This window comes from Cyanistes caeruleus, chromosome 1, assembly GCF_971803275.1.
Source record: "Cyanistes caeruleus chromosome 1, bCyaCae1.hap1.1, whole genome shotgun sequence".
NCBI lineage: Eukaryota > Metazoa > Chordata > Aves > Passeriformes > Paridae > Cyanistes > Cyanistes caeruleus.
In genome coordinates this window covers 67,117,536-67,141,970 of record NC_141701.1, presented here as the reverse complement: position 1 = coordinate 67,141,970, position 24,435 = coordinate 67,117,536, and the positions used below count along the sequence as shown (strand labels likewise).

At 39.1% G+C, this 24,435-nt stretch overlaps 2 long non-coding RNA genes across 2 annotated transcripts; one reads left to right on the top strand and one right to left on the bottom strand.

The window, feature by feature from the left end:
• Positions 1–695: 695 nt before the first annotated feature.
• Positions 696–6,508, bottom strand: LOC111925418 (uncharacterized). The gene is made up of 3 exons (XR_002862241.2): positions 6,094–6,508; positions 3,986–4,074; positions 696–839 (listed from the first exon to the last, which is right to left on the bottom strand). It is a non-coding gene; the product is annotated as an uncharacterized LOC111925418 (long non-coding RNA).
• Positions 6,509–6,613: 105 nt separating this feature from the next.
• LOC111925417 (uncharacterized) lies at positions 6,614–9,737 on the top strand. The gene is made up of 3 exons (XR_002862240.2): positions 6,614–6,677; positions 7,702–7,785; positions 9,564–9,737. It is a non-coding gene; the product is annotated as an uncharacterized LOC111925417 (long non-coding RNA).
• The last annotated feature ends 14,698 nt before the right edge of the window (positions 9,738–24,435 follow it).

Here is a 24,435-nt window from a genome sequence, read left to right as displayed (position 1 = left end):
TCTTCCTGAAAAGGGCTACACAGAAAGCAAAACAGAAGTAGTCAACAGTTTCTTTCAGGATGTGCCTATTTTCAAATGCAGTGTTTGTTGTAACAGATACCTTATCTAAAACATAGGTTCCAGGTGAGCTGGAAAGCCTGTATGAAACATTTTTTTACTCTCAGTTTATGACCCAACTGCATGCATCTCCAGACATTTTATGCTGGTAGGGGCAGGATCAAACTATTTCCCTAACCCATCATGAGGACTTCTTTACTCTAACTTCAGCCTTCCAGAAGTGAGCCCCTATGGGTCGCACATTCAGTGTTTCCCAGAAGAGCAAAGTGGCAAGCCATATTTGTGGAAAAGTTAAAAAATGGGGCAGTGGACAAAATTTTTCAATGAAAAAAATTTTCAAACTTTGGACTTGGTTAGATTTGTTTGGGTTCCTTGTTTGTTTGGGGTTTTTTGGGGGTGATCTTGTTTGTTTGTTTGTTTGTTTTTTAATTTTTTTTTTAACCACTGTGAGATATTTTACTGTAGGAAATTTAGTGCCTAGGTACCAGATTATTTTAAAAGAACAACTGTAACAAACAATATATAGTCCCATTTCTCCTTTTTTTCATAATACAGTGTCCATCACATAGAGAAATTTACATCACTTAAGAAACTGGGCCAGTGGTACTAAGTGTTTAATTTCTGCCACTGCTGTAATTTCCTGATGCCTGTCTCCCAGAACTGCTAGTTGGTTTACCATCTGCTTCCATTTGTGCAAATCTGGATCTCACTGACAATTTTACACAAGTTTGTCAAACTGCCGAGAGTTCCTTGGGTATCACCAGAACACAATATTAAACAGGCTGTCAAAAGAACATAAAAGAGATGACATAAACATAGTACAGAAGATAATTTTTAAGCAGGCTTTTATTTAGGTCCCTATTGTATAGACCAAGTCAGACTTCAAACAACAAAATTCAAGACTTCTCTTTTGCATATAAGGCTGGAGTGGACAAGAAACAATGTAAGAAAATAAATTAAAATCACATTTTAATTTTTCTTTAAATGAAATTACAGATATGATCCCAGCCTTCAGAAGCATAATGTCTGTATAAACAAAGAGCTGTTTCATAGAGGTAAAGAAAGACTTTTGCTGTGATGATATAATGCCAGAGCAAGTTTTTTATGACATAACTCTGAAGACCTGGGCAAAATAGAATTGAAACATAAAGTTGTCCCACAGATGATCATCAGAGGAGTTCTATTCATATTCTATAAGCTATTCTATATGTATTTATAGCAGCCATTAGGGTGCTGTAGAGTTTTCTCATGCCCATCTTTATTTGCATTTGAATTCAAAATTAGAGATAACAGTGCGAAGTAAAAGTAGTTCCTTGCATCCTGCATGAGTGGAAGTCAGTCACATTCACATCCCTGGGCCAAGGCTGGAGATGGTAATAATGGGTCATGTGCATGGGAAGTAACAGTCTGTCCAGAGATTGAATGTAGTTGTTTGTTCCTAGTTCAGACAGTATCTTATTTAAAGTACATTCAGGGCACACTGGGATTTAGGAAGTAATAACATACAGCTGCAGCAAGCAATTAAACAAGGTGAATCATGGCTGTCCTGGATGCATAAGAATAAATGATGCATTTCATAGTGGTTTTTCTCACTACTTCAGATCCATATGGAGAAAAATACTGAGTCATCTAAAAATGAAACTTTGTCTTTCAGTCATATGAAGTGCTTGGTGTATTCTCTTTGATGATGCTCTGCCAGGTATCTGCCACTTGCTACTTCTTTGCTGCTTTACAAGTATTTTCCATTTAGGCAATATGTTTTACATATTGAAGGAAATGCATGAATGACAGGAAAAAAATAAAGGACACTAAAAAGCCCATGATAGGTTTTGCTCATGAAGGAATAAAATGTAAAATTAATGAAGGTTAGGCAAAGAAGTGGAAAGAGAATATGGAGTGATCTGCCCATATATTCTGGCTCATGCATTATTTTCACATGTTTGTTGTTTTTTTTGCTTTGAAATCACTCCAGTAACCAGAACTGCCTAAGCATTAGATACACAATAAATATTAGAGTTGGTGCTTCTTTAGCCTTACCATTACTTTTTATCCCAATCCTGCACAACACTACAGCACATATATCGCCACCTCAAACTCCTGTGCCTGAAATCAAAGTATAAACTGGCTGTACTTTGCTGCTGTAGTGTGTTAATATTCTGGTTGCTAAGGCAATGCACTTACTGAGTTAACTCTTGACGAGTAGTTTGCCTGAATAACATGACAATATGAGTCAGTGCAGAGCAGTGTGCAGTGACAGCTAGATAACTCCTGATTTTTCAAGTGGAGTCATTTAAAATGAGCACAGACATCCCCAAACTACACTGCATTTTGCAGCACACCTTATAGATATGCCTAATTTTCTACAGTGCCACCAAAATAAAACAGCTAAAAAATTCTCCTATACTCCAGAAAACAGAATTTGTTACTGGTTTGTTTTTTTTTTTTTCCTCTCCAAAATGACAGCAATATTATAACATTGTGGACACTGCTTTAAAGGGAGAGAGAAACAAACATGGACACTTCTCTATGGTTGCTGGGTATCTATTCATGGCTGAATGACATTAAAGCCTCAGTAAAGAACCCACAAATTTTGGATGCTTGAGTTGGAATAAAGATGAAAGGACAGCCTTTTGGGGAAAACAGACTCTTTGTCTCCTCCTGCCCCCATCTATCTGCACTTGTATCTTTACTCAGCCAGCAAACATTTCAGTGAACACCCACCCTTGCAATTTGGAAAAAGCATTTACTGATGCTATCATCTTCCTACTTTGTACTTCTAGCCACCTACAAGTGACATTGTGTTTCTCTAATAGGCCATTATGCTGTCTGCTTGAAAGCGTTTGTTTGATACAACTCCTTGCAAAAGTACTAGAACTCACATTTACTCCTATCTTTCTAAAATGTATTTCAGATGTTTAATGCTTTTTCTCTTTTTTCCTTTTTCTTCTTTTTTTCTTTTAATGATGCTACTTTCAAATGAAAGCAGCTCTCTACCTGTAACTTCAGATCTGCTCTCCCATATTATGGTTGACACTTCATAGCAGTCAGGAAAGATGTCATTAAGTAATTTTGTTTTAGCACTCTCTACTCTTCCTGCATTACCACACAAAAAGCTCAGATTTAGGAAGAAAATCCATCCAGCTCTCCCTATCCCCAGAGATATCCGATTAATTCCTACTGAATGAAGGGGAAGAAGTGCTAGGGGTCTGCTTTGAGAGCTTTCAAGAACAGCTGGTAACCAGGGTCAACCATTCAGTAAGGACTAGTACAACCAGAGGCAAGCTGGAACAGAGCAGTTCAGTCCTTCCCTTAAATTGTAAGCAATTACAGTTTTTAAAAATATTTTTTCTTATTCCATTATTCATTGTCATTAAAAACCAAAAGCAAAATCAAAACTCATCTGTCTTCTGGACATAACAGTTGCATATCCTTGTTGAGAGAAGAGAGATCTTTCATTTTATAATCCTATTTCATAGGCATTCTGCTTGGAGATAGCCTGAACATCAGCCAAAGGAGCCAGGTGATGATGCAGGCTGGGAACTTCAGACCACTCCAAGCATGTGACAGAGAGCAATCATCAAGGTGAATAGTTATAGATGCAAATGAGCTCTAATACTGAAAGATGTGAACAGACAAAGTTCTGAGCTATCTGCATACACAAAAGTCACTCTGTGCCAGTACTAAGTGACATTGATGAAGATCACTGTCTATCAGTCACTAAAAAGTTGAGGGAAAATGGGATTTTTTATTACTCTTCTGCCCCTCCTCATTCTAACATTCAACTTATAAGTGATTTTTCAAGGCAGAGATATATGAAGCTCTCTTGTGTGTGTAGTGAGGAGTCTATTGAACAAAAAACTACTCCCAACTCTTCCCTGCTGGTCGAAGACCTTACAGATAGTGCACAGACAGCATCTGTATGACATACTTGCATAGCCTTTTAACTCATGTACTTAGATCAATCAACTTCTGGAAGTATGAATATGCCTTCCCTCCAGCCAGCACACTCCTGGTCTCCTGAAGGAAAAGAGAGAAGCAGAAATAGAAGGCAGATGTTCCTGGCCCCTTATAGAACTCCATAATGTGAAAACAGCCACAAGAAGTAGAATACATTTGTTCTTCCATAAGACAAGGCTTTTCTAGTCAGATTTTGATGGTAGGGTGAAGTCAACATCTTTATGCCAAGGTTGCAGGTTAAGTGATCTTTCTTTGGAAATTTTCTGTTTCTTGGCAATCACCATTTCCAAGTCAGTTTCATAATAATATCTCCTTGTGGCAGTCAGCCCACACAGTTCCCCAAAATCCACACAGACCAAGAAGCATGGAGAATGTCCATGTGCCCTGCCACTGCTGATAGTCTCCTGCCCCAGACAGACATACTTTTCCAATGCTAATGCCAGCTCCATAACTGGATTTTTTTTTTATTTATTTTTTTTTCTCCTTTAAATACTCCTTCCCTTGAATACTTCTTAGGATGGGGTTCCAGAGCTCTAAGGCCCCTTGAAAGAAAAAGAAGAAATCCAGGGTCACTTTCCCGGACTACAGTAGTGGATTTCTGTCTTTCTGTCTCTGCCCAGCACTTTGCAGTATTAATTTCATCTTCTGGCTTTCTTATGCTTTGCTCTAAAGCAATGAGAGTTCCTTGATTGGCAAGAGCACTGATCAGACCAGTAATAATCTGCTTACAGGCTTCATCAATGAAACAGAGCTAGGCTACAGCAGGCTTGTACTGCACATCATCACTATACCCACTGGGGATTAGGATGATTATAGCAGTGACCAAGGCCATGGGAAGGATTTTGTCCTGATCACACTTTTACTGCTGACACGCTATTTGTGGCAGCTAATTCCTTAGTCAGGTTAATGAAACCCTCTTTCATTTCTGTTTTCTCATTTAAGATGACAACTGCTATAAAAAAAGATAACCTCTCTGACCTCAGCCATTATCTTTCACTGTGGTTTTTCATCGATGAATCTGTTAATTGAAACTACAGAGCCAGAAGAGCAGCACTCTACATAGTTTAGTTTCTAATCATGTGAAACCTGAATCCCAGTGAGAAATTTATGTGTAACACTAATTATGACTGACATTCCCTGTTAGGGTGGGAGATAAAAACACATCACAGTGTAGCTGGAATGGTCTTGCAACCTCTCTACAGCTGGCTTAATATTTCTATACAAATACCTTGACCTTTAGAAAAGAGAGAGTGGAGGAAAAGCAGGAGATGTTTTTAGCATTAAATGATTCCCATTTGTAGTACTGTGAATGGCACATTTGGTCCAATTTCTAGTCTCTGGCATTTCTAAACTGCCATATTACAAATAGGCAGCAGGCTATAAACTTTCTCCTTAGAGGGAAGGCAGGCAATCAAGTCAGTAACCAGCCAGCAGTGATGCTGCTGTGTCAGAAACCCAGCACTCACAGACAGTGTGACGGCAGTTCCATGAGGTTTCAGCACAGGGTAAATACAGCAACAAGGAAATAGTGGGGTATCTGCATAGGTGATACCACCTGCAAAGCTGGTGGAGAATTGGGACTCATGGATTTGCTAAATTGGTGTTCTCATCAAGCTCAGATGAATTTTTTTGTTTACATCAGTTTTGCCATACTGTTTTTAATAAGACAGGAAATAACATATGCAGACTTTTCAGCATCTGATAGCGATGACTTAGAGTAAGCCTTGATAAAATTAATATCATAGCTCCTATTTGGCACCTTACAGCCCACAAAACCTACTGCAGTGCCTTTATCATAAAGTTTGTGAGGGGAAGAGATAGAAGACTGTCACACCCAGCAACCAGAAGGGTGCAAAAGAACCAGCCTGTGGATGGACAGCTCTGTTACTCTAGCAATGCTCAGCAGGTATGCACCATATAGGAATGTTTGCTTTTTGAAATGTTCACATTCATCACTGCTCCTAGCAGCATCCACTGTTCTCAAGACAACAGTGGAATATCCCCTTTTATCACCCCTGCCTTCACACTAGTCATAAGCAGGATCTGAATTCAGTCTCACATTCACAATAAATTACTTACTGGCATCTAGAGTGAAATCTGGGAAGTTCAGCAGATTTACAGTTCTCTTAGACAGCTACACAAACATTTTCAGATGTTTAACATTTACAGGAGTGGATGGTATTGTGCATTAGGTTTCTCTATCTGTGAACAGGGTTTGTAATCTTGAAATTGCAAGCTCTGTGGACATATGCTTTAATTGGATTGCCAAACATTTAATCTGAGGAATTGTGACAGCAGCAGGAGTTCAAATTTCTGCATATAACCTAAGGTATGTGCCATTCACCATCACGTGTGTCTGTCCCCAGTGCTAAGAATTCATGGCAAAGCAAAGAAGTTCAGTCTGGTATAAATGGAAACAGGTAGAGCCACAGAGAACTGGGGTGATGGGGGAACAGACACCACATGGGGGGACCCATACATGACACCTTCTCTCAAAAGCCATTGTTAGTGCAGGGGTGCCAACAATGCAGCTGAGTTGTGGGAAGATAGGTTCTGTGATGCAATGGTTTCCTGGTTTCAGCCACAACAAAGGGGAATACCTGCACATGACAAGATGTTTTACCATGCCTCTGGCAGCAGCTTGAATTTTTAGCTCTCGTTCTGTAAGGCAAAGCCACAATCTCTCTGCTATCTGATTTAAAAAACAGGTGGCAAACAGTCATGTCCAAGGGAGCAGTATGAAATGTGTATCCACAGATGACACTCAGAGGGGAAAGGAGTTATTAAATCAGTGGTCAGAGATAGAAAGAGATCTTAGATTAATGGTCTCAATTTAGTGACCTTCCTGGGAAACAGGACACTCATTTACATCCTGAAGAGCAATCAGGATTTTTTTTTGCAGAAGTTGTTATAATGGCTTCAAAATAGTTTTAATTGGGAAAACTGATTGCATTGTCTCTGCATTCAATTCTCCTAACTGAACACCCCAAGAGGCAGAAAAGTTACAGTCTCCCTCTCTGGACTGTGCGTGTACCAGCCAGCAGCACAGTGCTGCTCCCAGCTAATGCAAGCTCCAGGAGCACAGTGGGTGGCCATACACCCACTGCTGGGCACACACACCTGGCCCCACACCTGGAGGAGCTCCTGCAAGATGCCAGACAGAGAGCTTAGAACATATAACACAGGAGGGCTGGTGCAGTTGTTAACTCTCCCAGCCATGGTCAAGAGCCTGGAGTAAAATTTCAGTGGGAAAGTGGTACAGAACCTGAAGGGAAACATGGCATAAGCCGTGTGGTGTTGGTGGTCCCTGCCTTTTCTGCAGAAGGCAAGTAGCTTCCATGGCGGCCAGCAAGCCAAGTTCAATGAGAATAACCCACAGCAGTGATTTTTCAGGTGGCAGCAAGAGGCTGAAATCATTAGTCTCACAGGAGCTGAAGACCCCAGTAACAGCATATGGCCCAGTGAGGCTGCAGACGTCTGATTCCATCTGCTGCCCAGAAAACTTTCCCAGTCTATAGGCTGTAGGAAGGGCTTTAGGCAGTCACTTGAATTCCTTGCCAGATGGTGAATAAATGCCTACAACACACCACCATCCAAACATAGATACTACTGGGTGTGTCCTCAAGTGCAAACACCCAGCAGACATTTTTAAGAACAACTCACATGTTTCTCTGTTGTGCTGGGAAGGATAGCTCCATTTCTGTATTCCACTGGGCTGGGCACCACAGGCAGGAACAATGAGCTGACTGATACCTGCAAGATGCCTCTTCTGTAAGTATACTACCTTTCCCCAGCACCACACTATGTTCACATCAGTAGCAATTGGAAACTGAGCTAAAATTTGTTTGTTTCCTTTCTGACCGTAAACACGTGAAATCTGCTCCCTGTTCCTTTGAGGCTGCTGGAAGCTTCCAGGAATGAGCGATTTCTCTGACAGAGCTTGCTAGAAGGAGTCCTATTCAAATGTATATAATATCTAAAGACTAGAAAACTACTCCCAGTAAAATATCAAGTGGAAATATTTACAGGTTATAAGAAAAACGAACATTTCAGAGCCTGGGACAAGCACATTTTCCATGCACAAATCGGCACTAACACTCCCAGCTGAAATACTACAAATGTAGTATGTATCTAAAACATATATTGAAATGCACAAGAAAGTAGTATTTAAAAAAATAATCATAAGGAACAGTTGAATCATGTGTCCACTACAGAAAAGGCAGAAAACAGAAGAAGATGGCTGAAAACTGGTCTAAGCAAAAAACCCAGCAACAACTATATGAAACTTTTCAATAGCTCCCATCAGCACAGGGGCTATGTTCCTTTAAGAAAAAGGGTCATCTTTCTTTGATTGCTTTAACTCCAATGTACTCCTTGGCTGGTCAGATTTTGCTAAGGCAATTAGATTTTCTGAATTCCTTCTTCTTTCCCCATTGTGGGGGAAGTTTAAACACTGTCAAATCTTGCCTAAAGCTTTTTATATGACAAAGACAGTCTCATAAACCTGCTTGAACTTAGGCCCAGCTGAGAACTTAAATTCAATATAGAATTATTTGGAATTTGTACTAGACAAAAGGAAGCAAGGCTTTCAGAGGAAGCTTTCTTCACTGCTGAAGTTCACTTTTTAAGAAAACCAGAAGTAGTATATCTGTACATGGGAAAAATCACCCTCCATCCCACCTAGACACAGATATGTAGTAGAAATGTTTAAAGAAATGTTCAGAGTGAGCTGTTCCTGATACCTTTATCAAAAAGCAAAATAAAAATTAAGAAGTAATTCCACAGTTATTCCAATGGGGAAGGAAGAGATGGAGGGAAGAGAGGGATTGTCACTAAACAAGTGACAATCAGCAGGCATCCATCTATTTGGCTAAAGCAGCACAGTGTGCCAGAGGCACCACTAGAGCACTTTGCATGTACTGCCTCTTTTCGTCCTTTACTTCAGATTATTTTCCTTAAAAATGGTATGAAAGTGTTTCTCTCCTGGGTCTAGTGGTCCCAGAAAACTTTAAACCATCTGACTGACATGAGCCAGCTCCACAAAACAGAAAATAAAAACCTGTAAGACCCTGAAAACGCACTCCTTTGTGAGTTTCCTTCAGAACACTGTTAGTCCTGTTCACACCCTTTTCTGTAGGGAAAAGTTGGACACACTGGAATTTATGCCTGCAGGGACCATGCTCAGACCAAAGGTCTTTATGTTAGGAAGAAGTACTATGTGTACTTGGGATATGTTGGGAACAATATCCACAGCAGGTGGCAGAAAAATGCCTCCTTGGAAGACAAGACAGAAGACATTAACTGCTTTCAGTATAAAGAATAAAATACAGACATTTGCATGGTGTTACACATCACTAGTCAACTCCTCCATATCATTAGTCCTTCCACTGACTTCAAAGCAGAACAAATTCTTTTCATGGAGAGGCATACTTTCATTAGTGCCATAGTGAGAAGGTCTAATCCCTCCTCCCCCCTCCCATCCTGTCATTCCCATTGCTCACTGAACAGGAAACTAAATCCCAAATCAGCTTTTCCTTTTTCTTGCACAGGTGCTCAAGGAAGACCTCAAAGAATAGCTGTTTAGGAAACAGTGGGAGAGAGCAGACTTTGAAAACATGGAAGAACCCTACTGTGAGCATCTTTCTTGATGGATCCAGGGCTGTATTTACAGCACAGAAATTAAAATAATTCTGCAAAATAAAATGCTCCTTTCCAGTACCTCACCTCTTGGTCACACGTGGAACTTAAATTACTCTGCGTGTGCTACAGTATAATCACCAACTCTGTTACACTTAGTGCACAATTTCTGCAATTGGCTTAGAGACTTGTTTCAAGGATAAAGTCTACAGTGTTCCAAACTTGGTGACCCAAAAAGCAAGCACTGAGCAAAAGAGTAATTTGATATCTGCATGCATCCATACATGAGGCCACTTTAAATTATTTTACTAAGTTTGACAGACAGCAAGATTGGTTCTTGAATCATATTTTCCCTTTTCCTTCTCAATTTAGCCCATTAGGAAATTCATTTTTCTTCTCAGCCAATACAGGGCAGGAGGGGGAAATGAAACATGAAAAAGCATCAGTCTCGTACTTCTTCAAAAGCATTCAGAAGAGTGGGGACTGGGATGAAGTAAAATAGATAACTTGTTAAGGCTGTCCAAAGCAACAAAAAAAAAACAATCTTCCTCATCTGTACTTAAAAATACAGCATTTAACAATTGAAACAACTTCCTGGGACTTTTGGCCTGACCTGGCAATTACTAGAAGCCAGTATTACTTTCATTTAAACTTTATCTTTTAGAGGCAGGCTAGCTCAGTTCCAGTGTCACCACCTCCTGCTTCTACAGAATACTGAAGATTATTTTATAGGAAATGCTTACTGGACTGAAATTACACCCCCAAGTCATAAGCAAACAGGAGAAATTGGGACTGGAAACAGCAAGGAAAGGAAAAAGGTTGTGTTTGCAGAAGACAGGCAACACAACCTGGCTTGTACACACACTTCAGGTTTGATAGCAGTTTCTCCTGAAACTGTATTTGGATGTATTTTAGACTTGAAATTACAGCTCTAGCTATTTTGTATAACTATAACAGCCTCTAAGACACTACCTAAATATTAATGGAAGAAATAGCTATTCCAGCACTCAGGCTTCCTACCTGAATGCTCACAGCAAGGTTTCCTAGGCAGATTTCTACAGAATTTAGCCAACCTACACCTCTGATCAGTAATTGATTTGATACAGAAAGGACCATTGGTAATCAGATGCTAAGCAGAAAGTTATTTGGCATGAAATGTGTTTTCACATTAGATCAGGAACAAGGGGACATGTGGAGATATGAAAGAATCAGCATTCACACTTGAAACAGGTTCAGACCAAATATTTATCTGTGTTTTTCCTTGGACCTAAGATAAAACTTTAAAAGTCAAGGTCAGAAAAATTCATTTAGCTTGTAATAATAGTTCTCTTTTTCCTCTTCATATCTTGAAATACAAGCACCTATAAATGTATTTTACCAAATCTGCCACAAGTTTTACTCACAGAGAGATCAGTTAAAGATTTACCATCTGCTGGTATTTTTTGCTGACAATTGCCTCAATAGAATAATTGCACATAGACAGAAGTATACTGAACTTATTTTTTTCACTTTTCCCAAATACAGTAAGTTGTCATGGTATAACTTGGGGCCACAGGGATGTGAGGCCATTTGAGGGATAAGTGAGGGAAGATTACAGTTAAAGGCTTACTGCTTTAAGTACAATACTACTTTTCTTAAGAGTAAAGATTTAGGAGATTTTCAGGCTTTAGCAGCCAGCAGTATTATCTACACAAGGGAATATTTCTATCATTTACCAACATTTCTAAGTATGAGGGCAAGGAAATATTATGAATACTTTATTTAGCTCTTGAAAGACTTGATTTTAGTAATAAAACAGATAATAACACATGAATTATATGGCTTTAATACACATCATAACGTAGTCTGCTCTTGAAAGCTTGATTTTCCTTTTTCCCACTCCCCAGCTTAAAAAAACAAAAGGAGCATAGAAGAAAACCAATAATGGTGTTTGTCTGTACTGAGAAAAGTATAATAAAGTTACATTTTCCTTTATATATCAAGACTTTAGACAGGACTGGAAGTGCTCCAGGCCAGATCTGACAGATATGGTAAACACAATTTCAGACTTCATATGAAAACAGAAAGCAGAATGATATGTTCTTAAAGAAATAATGCATAAGTATGCAGACCAAATGGACTGACATGAACGTTGATGGAATAATTAATTTGCTAAGTGCTACTATCAGATAACTTTAATTATTTGGAGCAATATTTTTGAAGGCTGTGAGGTAGGACTTCTTAGCAAGTTCATTTATTTGCTGTCTTCCTCCTGTTCTTCTAAGGCAAAAATACCCTATAAAATTGTTCCTAACTGTTCTGCATCAGAAATATGTAGTACACATCCAAGTTCCCAGTGCTGGCTCAAGTATCTAACTCGTATCAATAGATGACAGTGTTTTGTAGAAGGCCCCATGTGGGAGAGCCTTCCCCTTCTCCATTTACTTTGGGCAATGCTCTACAAGAAAACAGCTCAGGAAAACAGCTTATCCTCTGCAAATAGCCTCTCCATGCTGAAACATGCTGCAGCACAAACTAAATAGCAATGGATAAGGGAATAAGAAACAGAGAACATCAGTTTTCATGGTTTATCTTCTGCTACCGCATTCCTGCTTGGAATAGGGCAAAGACTTCTCTTTCTTCTACAGCTATCTAACTTAATGGAGGTTGGTGCAAATTTGACTGTAGATTTCATATTAATTCATACCATACCATATTCATAATTCAAATGCAATTATAATAAAAGATGAATTATGGCATACAGACTAATATATTATGGGCTATATATTAACTCACAGAATAACCATATATTTTCTCTTAGTTTCATATTAATTCAAAATTGAATATTTATATCTGGGGTTTTAATTAAAAATACTATTCTGAGAACACACATACTCACATGTGTTTAGGTACTTAATTCTTCTTGAAAGTGGTGTGGGATTTAAGCATTTTCATATTTCAGGGGCTCTTGAAAACAGTCATTATGTAATGAATCTCTACAGACTTCAGGGAGGGCAGATATGGAGAAAGCAAATATTCAGGAGTCCTTCCAGTAGGAGATACAGTTTCTATAAACATCAGGCATGGCAAAAGGTTTTTAGTCTGGATAATAAACAATTACATCTAAAATACCACAGCTGCCCAAAATCTATAAGCTAACAAGTGATTATTTTCTTCTAACAGCATCCCACATTTCACTGCTGTTCAGAGTGTCTAGAATAATTCTCTTCTCCGTATTTATTATGGGTTTATTTTCCTAGGTCATCTGGCAGGGACCTAGCACACAGAAATTCCCTCCTTTGCAGCAGTGACCTACTGAAGAGTTATTTGTATAGAATCATAAAAGCATTTACCTCCATACACACTTCTTTTCTATACAGTAGATTACAACTGATTACAAAGAATCCAGAGGATGGAACCTGTGTGTGATACCAGTGTCAGCTCTCTCCACCAACGCACACCGGTTCCCTGAGCCAAGCATTTCCAAGATTAGTTGTAATCACAGCAGTAACCAGTGCACATACCTACAGCCAGAGAAAAGCTCAATTATTTTCCAGAATACATCTAACTGCATAGCAAATAAGTTTCACAGGGTGATATTTCAAAACTATTATGCCAACAGTGAGACTTAATTCCCATTGCACACCAAACAGCTTCAGGCCTCTGACAGGGAAACATATGAGAAGCCTAATTTTTAGCCACACGGATCAGCAGCTCTTCACAGCAGGAGCAGAGTGGCAGTTTACAGCTTTCAGGTCAGTCAGTGAAGCAAGACCTCTTTTACCTAAATTCACCATAGGATTCAGAGCCCAAATGTGTTCAATGTTTGCAGCTGAGCATCAGCCATCACAGCAACATCCATATGCAGGCTTTCTACACCTTCTGTGGATCCAGTACCAAGAAGGGAATACAGAACAGGTAGCCCACTGCCTCTCAGGTATATGAGAACCTCTGCTCTCAGTATTGGAGACTGCACCTTGACTCTGGCCCAAACCCAGGAGGTGCCCAGAAAAAGGATTGCAGTGGTAATATAGAGGAAGAAAAAAATCTCTGCAAAATCTGAATGCCCACATTCTCTGGGAAAGTAAAAGGGAGGTTTAACCAGTATAGCCTTCTGCAGTAAACTAGCAGGGAAAGGCAACCAAGGCTGAGTTCTTTGCCTCAGGAGAGATAACAAAGAGCAGTTTCAATCATGTCTAGGTGCTTTTGCTACCTAACCATAAGCTTATATCACTCCTTATATCAGCCTGAGCAGGTAAGACCTGTGCCACAATTCCTATTACTCATCTGAGTGATCCAAGTAGGTAAATGATGATTTAAACTCTTTTGTGCGCAAAATTAATGTGAGAAGATACCATGCCTTGTTTTTCCATAAATATCCCATTTTCTACAATTCAAAGCTCTTTCAGATAATTTGGAAACTTCAAACATTTTCTGGCAGAGGAGAAAATTTAATCTAGATTTTTCCATATTCTAGGTCAGTGGTCTAGCTGCTGGTTTCCAGTCTGGTCCTGCTCCACTGAAGCACTTCATATTAGGTGATTCCACCCATGTGCTACCTTTACTCTGCTTCTATTGCTCCCCTCAAACCTGGAAACCCTTAAGCAGATACAGCTAGTTTTATTCACATTACACAACTGAAATCTAACTCAGTATAACTCCTCTAGCAGAGGACAGTACAGTGAGAGACAAGCACTACCCTGAAGTCTGGCAAATTAAAGTGCTATCTCTATTGTACAGGCTAAGCGGCAGAGGGGGAGATTAGGCAAGTTGCCAGAGGTCACAAGAGAAAACATCTGTGATAGCATGAGGAGCTGAGATGCCTTGAACCCTGTTCAGAGCTGCAGACCATCACTCTCTTTTGCCTATAACTAAAAGGGAAAGCTTTACTTCTGTGAGCCTGGAAGGCAGGTTGTTTCTCAGGTGTTACCAACTTTGTGAATAGTTTTGTTTGTCTGCCTAGTGACATTTCCCACTGCTGCTGCATGCAGGGTCTCACGCTGCAGCAGGGGAGAAGAGACTGCTACCAGCAAAGGCAGGAAATATGAAACCTTAAGGAATCACCAGAAGAGCTGACAGGCGGGCAGAGCATCCTAAACAACTTCAACTCATCCCTTAATCAACTGAATTGCTTTCCAGCTGATTAAGCCCTGTAGGCTTTCAAATCCCAGAGTGCAGACCAAGTATTAAAAACTACCTTTTTGTCTGCATTTGTAACTGTAGGATTCAAGGTCAATTCCAAATAGATCTTCACACAAATCTTCAAGATGATGACAAAAAAAAAAAAAAAAAAAAAAAAGCGCCAGGAAGAAAATTAACCTCAGATGAAAGCCAGTAATAATCTTGACTCCTGACTTCTGATGCTCTCCACATCAGAAGAGGGTTATTATTCCCTTCCTTGCCCTTAAAAGAGCAAATCCAGGCAAAAGCAAAAATATAAAGAAATGTGTTTTTCTGAGACGACACTGCCACCTATTGTTCCTGCTGTGCTTTCTCACTTTTTAATTAAGCATTTTACAGTCCATCAAATATCTGGTTAAAACCAAACCTTTCCCATTCTGCTTCAATAATAAACTGTTTGAATTAACCCCAGCTGTCATTTTCTGCTGAAGATACATCTTCAGAAACAACTCAGAATTTTGTTACTGGCCTTCTTGGCTACAACAAACAAAACAGAGTAAGCTCATTTCTCAGTCCATGTCCTGCAACTTAGTCTACTCTTCTTTTTCATTTGGTGACTCCTTTCCTTGCCAATTTCTAGCTTGCACAGTGAAAAAAATAACAGTTTCCTCTTACAATCCAATTCCAATGTTTTTTCTAATATCCTTGTACATATTCACACACGTTTTATGTTCAGATCACAACTTTAAGGACAGGCCCAGAAAATACCCAAGGGCACCAAATGGCCCCATATACAGCCACTCTCAGTAAAACTGTACATCATTGTACTCTCAAAGACTGGCTTCCTTAGCAAAGCTGACAAGAAGGCTCATGCAGCCAACACCTTACTTACTTCTGCTCTGAAAATATTTGTGCATTAACTTAAATTTATACATGATTAATTCCAAGTTGAAGGGAAAATATTAATATTGCTATGCATAACTTATGCTATAGTTTTTGCTATGTGGAACCATTTCTTACTTTCTTCAGTTGCTTTTGGTGTCTGGGTAATACTACATGGAATGGTGCTTAGAGATGGCAAAATAATCACAAAAAAATTTAGATAAAAATGGAAGTATTTCTATATTAAAAGTGAGTTTAATATGACTGCTGCCACAACAGGAAGAAACAAGTAGCAAATCCCGCACTAAGCTAGAACTTTCCTTCTCAAAGTTACAACGTTCCTTGCCACAATACTAGAAACCTTGCAGAATTGTTTTAATCCTTGCAATATTTTACATGTAGAAAAATCTTTCTAATACACAAATGAAAAGTTTCAGCATTTGATATCAAAAAAGATAAACTGAGAAAACATGCATATTTTGAAACGAAAAAGAGGAAAACTTACTTGATTTTCTCTTTAAATTGTGGATGACTTAGGGATTCTGTGGAGATGGACATGCTATGACTAGCACCAGAAATTGTGCAAAAACAGCAAAAGGAAGCAGAACACGTTTGCCTTTTCAGGTTTTTTTCAAGTACCCCTGGGGAAGGACACCAGTGATGACCAGGGCTGTAATCTCTTTCCCCAGGCAGCCCAGTGGGTTCTTGGTGACCTTCTTCAGGCAGTCAAAGCTGTGGTCAGAGTTCACCAGATGCTTCAGAAGCTTTATCTCAAGGGGGAGAGCCCAGGTGCTTTTTCCTTCTGTTACTTGTCGTTCTGATTGGGAACGGCGGGAAAGAACGACATAGACTCTCAAGGGAGTCACAACAGGAGAATCTCTCTCGTTTATTGCTTCAGGCCTGTCTTATAGACAGATACATGGAAAAGTACAGAAAAGAAACTCTTATTGGTTAGTAAAGTGCTACATCACCATCATTGGTCAGTGGGGTTCACCACCCCACTGACTTTCTCCTGCAAGGAAAACAAGAGGACAGACAAACAGCACCTGGCAGTTGTTTTCTGTCTCTGAGGATTGTTTTGAAATCCTCCCATGAATTTCTCAGCTAGCTTCTCAGGCAGGACTGAGAGGCCATGGGGCCTGCAGTTTCTGCAGCTCTCTGCAGCCTGCTCCAAAGCTAGCATCCATAGTTACCCTTCTAGAATTAAGCTGTTTTCATTTAATTTTTTCCTGATCCATTCTTGGTTGCTTAAAACCAAGGTGATGATTACTCTGGCTGGATCCAGCCTCATCTTTTCCTTACAGGTGCTGAAAACATCTCCTCTCCCCTCTTTACTCCTCTAGGCCACAAGGTTTCTAAGTGTTATCCTTTCCCTCCCATTAAAAAACAGGTCCTGTTTGGTTTGTTCCCTTTAATTCTTTCAGAAGATTAACAATTTTCCTCACAGCAAATTTGCTAGAAGCATTATTAGAAGAGCAGTTTTGAAGGGTATGATCATTTCTTGCAAGTTTTTTCAAATGTGTTTTATGTAAAAAAAGTTCAGATCCAAAGGAAGTTCTTCACAAGAGGGAATCATTCAGGCATGAAAACTCATTTGAAAAATAATTACTTTGGGTTCAGTCAGTCCTATATATTCACCAGAAGCTGTTGAATCCTCTGGGTTAACAAAATAATATATAAACAAATAAATAAGGTGGGAGAGGGAGCAATAAAAATGGAAGTATTTTAACAAAGACCCAATAGTGAGGTGTGGTAGGGAGCTGTTTCTGCACAATTGAATATAACAATATTGTGATATGGGACCTGGGGAACGTTTTCCTCAGGTTCTGTAAGAGTAAGTAGCTTTAATTGTGCTCTAAAGAAGAAATCACCAGATCAACAAAATATACAGCACAGTGCTGCTCTGTGTATGCCTATTCTTTGGCAGGGGAAAATAATTTTGCTTCAAGTCCTTGCTTTTTCTGGATGATTTCTTTCAAGAGAAAAAGATATTGCAATTTAGAAAACTCTTGTGGCAGATCTCAGGCTGAATCTTGGTGGTTATAGGCAATATTTATTGCATGGAAAAAAAGCATTTGGTACAAGCAAAATGCACCATATTGTTGAATTGTAAAGTCTCTATAAACACAAGCCCCTTGGAGCACTTTTTCTCTGCTATAATCACTTCTGTTTATTTCTTCTCCCTATAATTCTGAATTCACACCCTTTGACATGGCTGAGCTATCAGGGCTACTACTCACATGCACAGCCCCAGCAAATAAATAGGATTGTGAGGGATGGAAGGACACAGAGACTAGGCCTAGAATGACCATATGGCTGGTGCCCAGCCACTGAACACCACCTGGAACAAGCACAGTCAAGGACACGGTCACTTCTCTGTACCTGGCAAAAACTAAAACACCAAGGACACCTATTTTCATTGTATTTTTCTCTTAACCTTTCTTCAGTATTTTTTGTCTCTTTTTGTATTGTTTGTTCAGGATTTGCCACAATCCCCTCCCAGACATCACAACCTATTTTTCCTAATTATTTCTCCTAATTATTCCTTCCATTTGGCTTGATTTTACTAGCTTTTCCTACCACAAGATCAAATTCCTAGTCGTCCTATTGAGTGTGAGTCCAACAAGTAATTATGTACCTATATCTCCAAGTAAATCCATTATCTTCTAACAGGGTAACTTGTACTAAGCACAGCCTCATGTTATTGACTAGGTAGGGGTAATTTTTTGTGGAGCATTGGCACTCAGGATCTCACATCATAATATTTTTTCCATCCCACCAGGATGATGTGAGTCAGCAATAGTACATACATAATCTGTGCTACAGATAACACGGAGGACTGGTATTTGCTGCCTCTTACTGCCTTTATGTTAGTCTTAGGAGCTTTTAATCTCAGAATTCAGGCAGCCCCATGAAAAACTGAGTGAAATAATTCACATCTGATGAATCATATTGTCACCTGCACTTCCACACACAGGCTCTGGAAAGTAATGTTCTTTTAATATTTAATAATGCCCTCTTGTGGAGATTCTAATACTAGATTTCCTTATTTTAAGGCTTAGCCAAAATCAGCTATTTGAACAGGGATGGGTCTTTTTCCCCTGGAGACCCATTCAAAATTCCCTGCAGCAGCTCTGCCTGGCTTTTGCATGCTCCAGGGAGCACCTTGTACCTCGGGTAATGTTAAAGGGAAGAGATAGGGACAGCACTGCTGGTGAGTTGTGGGTTTGGGAAGGCCACGTGCCATAAAGGTAAATTATTCCCCATCTGTGGTGCATGGACCTAGGTGGCTTAAGCTACCCAAGCCTTGCAAGGCTCTAAACTGCATTTTGGATAAAAGAAACAGAAAAGTCTGCCAGGATTGCAGCCTACCTCAGACTCATGGCCTTTCCACTGAGTAAACTGGAATTTGGGACAAGTGTACAAACCATACCACAGTCAGATATAAATGAAATATCCTTATCACAAATTTAGGTTTTTCTCTCTAAGGTCCCATGGGATAAAAGGGTCCCCCCTCCTTTTCCACCAGCAGTGTAACAGAGAGATCTATAGCACTACTACAAGCTATTTAGATTTGAATATTTTATCTTAGACTTTCACACTTTGCAGTTTCAAGTTCCCTGAATATTATCCAACATAATGCAAGAATGTATATATATAAAAAAAAAATCAGCATTGTGCTAAAATTCAAAGTACAGGAAGAGAAAATCAGTAAGTGTTTCAATCTTCCACTGCAATTCTACCTTTACTGCAAAGTGGGAATTTTCACATGTGAAAACCACTAATAAGGGGACAGAAGTGCAAGCTGCTGCAATTTTTATATGCTGAATATTTTGTATTCGCTGAAAATCCACCCTTATGGTTTCAAAGCTTTTTTTCAGAATGAGTGCTAGAGCTATTTTCCTACTCTTTTCTTTGAGAAATATGACATCACCTCTTAAGATCCTTCATTAAGAACCTAAAAGGCTTCATTCTGTCCTTTAAGTAATTGAATTTGTAAAATGTGTTTCCACATGTTAACCATGACTGGCTTATTTTGATTAAACTGGCTGTGCCTAATAAAGTTAAGAAATAGATGACATTTTTAGAAACAATCCATATGTCAGAAGTTGGTTATGCTTCCATTTTCTTTTTCTATTAGAGTTTTCAGCTTTTTTTTCTCAATTTAAAAAAAGTAAATCCCTAATGAAAAGAACACTGATGTCTTCAGTATCCTCTTGACTTATTCCCAACACTTAGCTCCAAAGGTGATTTCAATGATGGTGTGTTTCTCAGCATAGATATTGGGTTTGTTTGCTTTGTTGGTTTTTGTTTGTTTTTTTTGAGGGGAGGGTGTTTTGGTTTTTTGTTTGTTTGTTTGTTTGCTTGCTTTTGTTTTTGTTTTTTGGGTTTTTTTCATTTAGCAAAAGAAGCCAGCAGAAATATTGGCAATGAAGAGAAATATTATTTTCTTTAAAAATCCTGCTTAGGGTAGTTAATAAAAATGGAAATTTGTACAAAGTTTCTGACTAGTAGATCACAAAAGTACTTTTATAAACATCACTGAATCTCAAAGCTGCAATTTGTCTCTGAAATTGAGTACCTCTATGTGGTTTTGTATCATACCCTGCTTTCCAATTTATTTTCTTTTTCCTTTGACTACAGCAGTGAAGAGGTTGTTTTGCTACAAAAAACAACCAGGGCTGATTCCATTCAGCACTAAAAATACGGGCCAATTCCTTTATCCTTGTATACTGACAATAAAATTAGCACTGGCCTTTAGCAACATTATCTCAAACTCTGGCTGGTAGTAACTAAAACAAAATCCTTAGAGGAATACCTAAGGCCACCAGAGTTTTTCAGGGTTAGCATGGTTGTTTCCTTGTACTGTTCTGTGTAAATTCTCAGCAATATGCTCTCAGCAACCAGAAGCCATGGCTCCAGCCCAGTGCATATTTACTGTAAAAGTGCCTTTTTTTCCTTTCTTTTTCACATTCAAAGCCAGAGATATGATGGTTACAAGGCATCAGTGAAAAGATGCCAGAGCTGCCACCACCATCTGCCTTTTTCCTTTCCTTTGCAGATTTCTTGTACCCCTGAATTCTTTAAAGTTCACCTTCCATCTGCAGATTACTTAATGACTGCATGAACTACTCTGCTAAAGTGTAAGATATGTTTGACATGTTTCCAAATAAATTTGTAAATATTTTTAAAGCAATCTTTAAAGCTTGGATCTGTAATGGGCTTCAATTTCTTCAGATTTCAAGTGTGTGGAAATATGGCATAGTAGTTTGTCCACATACCGAGACAAACAACTAAGAAATCTGTTTAAAAGCTCAGATCCCATCTAGCTACTTAGGAATTAAGGAGTTTCCATCCATTTCAGTGATGAATACTAACAGTACATTTTAAAATGCACTTTTTAAATTAACAGTAATCAAAGCGTAAGTTTCCAAGTCTTAAGGAATCTAAAAGACTATTAAGGACTCCTTGAAGTAAATGCAATTGCAATATATTTTTGACATTCATTACGCCTTTTCACATATATTCTGGATATATCCCACCTAAAACTTAATATATTTGCTTACTAAGTGATATATTGACTTTATCGATTCATTTACTCATTTTGATTATTCATTAATTACTTTATGTCATTTTAAAGACACATAAAAATCACCTTTTTCAGTTTTTTCACACGTTCTTGAGTTTTAGTCCTGCAAATTTGTCCCTTACACTACACAAATAATAGTATTACATTCACTTCAGGTTTACATTCACTTCAGTTGTGACTGTCTTTATTTACTTCATTTTCAGCTCTAAACTTTGTGCTGCAGGTGGCACTCTACACCTAGTAAAGAAATCAGTCACTTCCAACACAGTAAGGCCTCACGGGTTATCTATCTTCCAAGCACAGCAGCTGCATAAAACTTATGTTTGATCCATTAGGTAGAAAATAACGATCCTTATCTAAAAAAGAAGTTACCACAGCCATCTTGCATGCACCACTACTCTGTGCATTTTACTGATCTGAAGTAACATGTATGAAAATCAGCCCTTGATGTTGTACACCTGTTTTGTCCAGGTTAAGAAAGCTGTAGCTTTCATACTTAGGAGTTAAAGCTTTGAAGGCACCTAAATCTTCATATATGTCCAGTTCTTTAATATATTCTTCCCTATGTTTGGAAGGCAGAGGCACAAACAGATTGAATAGGGCTGCTTGGGAGGTCTGGTGGGTAGACAGACAATTACATCGTACAACTGCTACCTGAGGGTGCAACAGCCACGTCGTCTTCCCATGTCTGCTGAGATCCAGAAAAAGCATATGCTTCATTTTTTTTTTCTTTTCCATTTTGTGTTTTTTTTAGCTTTCATTGTACTCATTTAATTGGAGACATTCTCATACATATCTGGAAAGAGGCTTAAATCAGGGGACTGTGTTTCCCACTGGCATCTTGGCATTATTATGAAACCAAGCATGGAAAGCTTATCAATAGCAACAAAACTGGAAAGAAGATGTTTTCATAGATCTGATTTTCTGATATTCTCAGAGATTAATATTTAATTCATAATGGAGTCCATCTGAATCTCTGAGTTACCATTCTATAGGCAAAAGGAAATCTGAGAAAATCAAGATAAGAGTTGTCATTCCTATAACCTGTGATTCAGAATACAGCTGGATTTGGAAAGGTCACACAGAAAATAAGCAGTAAGTGTATTTATATGGATTTATATGGATACAAGGCCTACAGGAAGCACAGCTACCTGATGACACAAACACAGATGCTGAATAAGAACTTTTGTTAGGAATTAAGAAGTTTATCAGCTACACCCAAAGTCATGAAGTCCCTTTTCACTTTCTAAAAGAGGCACATTTCCATGAAGCCATACAACTAACAATGCCTAACAGCCTATGTTCTAGGGAAAGGAGGTGAAGGCTTTTGCAGCTACTGATTTGGAATGATGAAAACATTATCAAACAGGTAATGTGATTTGGATAGTACAAAAAAAGTACAAGGGAGCTGATCTCTCTGAATTTACAGAAAGAGCAATGGGCTCAAAAGTAGCAGTGTGGAAGACTTTCCCAGACTAAACATACAGTCTCTGCATGACAGCCTTAAAGAATTGCATCAGGTAACATCTTTTCAGATGATTTTCAGAAAAAAAAAAAAAAATCAGCATAATTTAGCTTTCCTTCATAACCATTATTCTACTCTGGTGAAGCCCAGAATCTTACCAGTGCCCCAAAGGTCCTAATATGCAATAATTACCTCATCATTAATGACTGGTAAGGCACAAGACAAAGACAGATATTAGAAGAAACTCATGTGTTTTCTCCCAGTGTAAACTCCCCTGTCTTCATTTCAGCATCCCCAAACTGTGTTCCCCCTTGAAGATATTGAAAAGCCGCCTGGACATGAGCCAGAGGGTTTGATAAGATGACTGCCAAAGGTCCCTTTCAATCTCAGCTGTTCTGTGGGTTTGTGAAACCAGCAGTCAGGCAGACAGATTTCTACCCCATTTCTACTTCATTCACAAAGACAGTGAATGAAATCCTCTAACAGCCCTGTAATCTCCAGAATAAAATGAGCTTTCTCTAAAATGGCTGGGTTACCTTCCCTCAACAGTCAGCTTTGCCTATGACAATAATATCCACATACCCACATCACAAGATCCATCCTTTATTCAGTTCTACCATTTAGTTGAAAAATGTCTCGTTTCTACCACCAAAATATTCCAGCCCCTTTGCACATTCCTGTAGCCTGCTTGCCCAATTTCACCAGGCTCATACTCTTCTCATAAATAATACCAGAGGAATTTGTGAGGGCCAGCAGGGACACATTTCCAGACATTTGCTATCAAAGTGGCCAGGTTTAGGTTTCTGGAAAACACTTCTTCCAAAACAGGCTATTTGTATATGGAGCCTTTTCCCACTGCTGATCACATTGATCCAGTAACAAACTTCCTTGAGCACACACAGTCCTTGCAAATCTATCTAGTTTTTCCATTTTTTTCTGCTGAAGTTATATCACCCAGACCTTTTCCATCACCAGCCCAGATCACACAGAGCCCAGAACCTTAGGTATAAGCAGCCAAAGTATTAAATACAATAAGTTTTTTTACTTTAACTTATTTCAGCAGACGGTCTGTTGCCTCAGCAGCTGGCAGGGCTGAAGATTTGACTGGTACCTCATTTTACAGCACGCCTTTTTTCAACTCCTGGTCCTTCCAAATTGCTGCTGTTTTCCTGAGCTGGTCTTGGACCTGACATTTTATTTCACCTCCTAGAGCTCAGTGGGGTCCTGGTGGAGCCTGTAGCTCTTCTGTTCTCTGACTGCCCCTGCTCAAGGGCTGTATTTTATGGGTGAGACTCCTGTCAGTGTTGTGGTCATCCTCATGTCCCAGCTTGTTCTTCCTCGCAGAGTGCCCTTACTGTTACTGCTGGTTGATGCATCCTATTCTATATCAGAGCATCCCTGAATAATTTGTGTAGGAAGGAGCCTTAAAGATCATCTAGTCCCAAACCACCTGTCATGGGCAGGGACACATTCCATTAGACCAGGTTGCTCCAAGCCCCATCCAAACTGGGTTTGAACGTTTGAACTCTTCTAGGGATGAGGCATCCAGAACTTCCCTTTTATGCAAGTCCTCTTTAAGTACTGTTGTCCCTTTTTTCACCAACTGAATTATATGTGGGATTTGGGTAGGAGGATTTTCTAAGAGAGTTTGCCTCAGGTACAGGACAGAGACAGAAAGGAATTACGGAAGCTGGGATTACGGGTGGGATCTTCCATGCATGGGTTAGTCCATGGTAGGTCAGCCTAG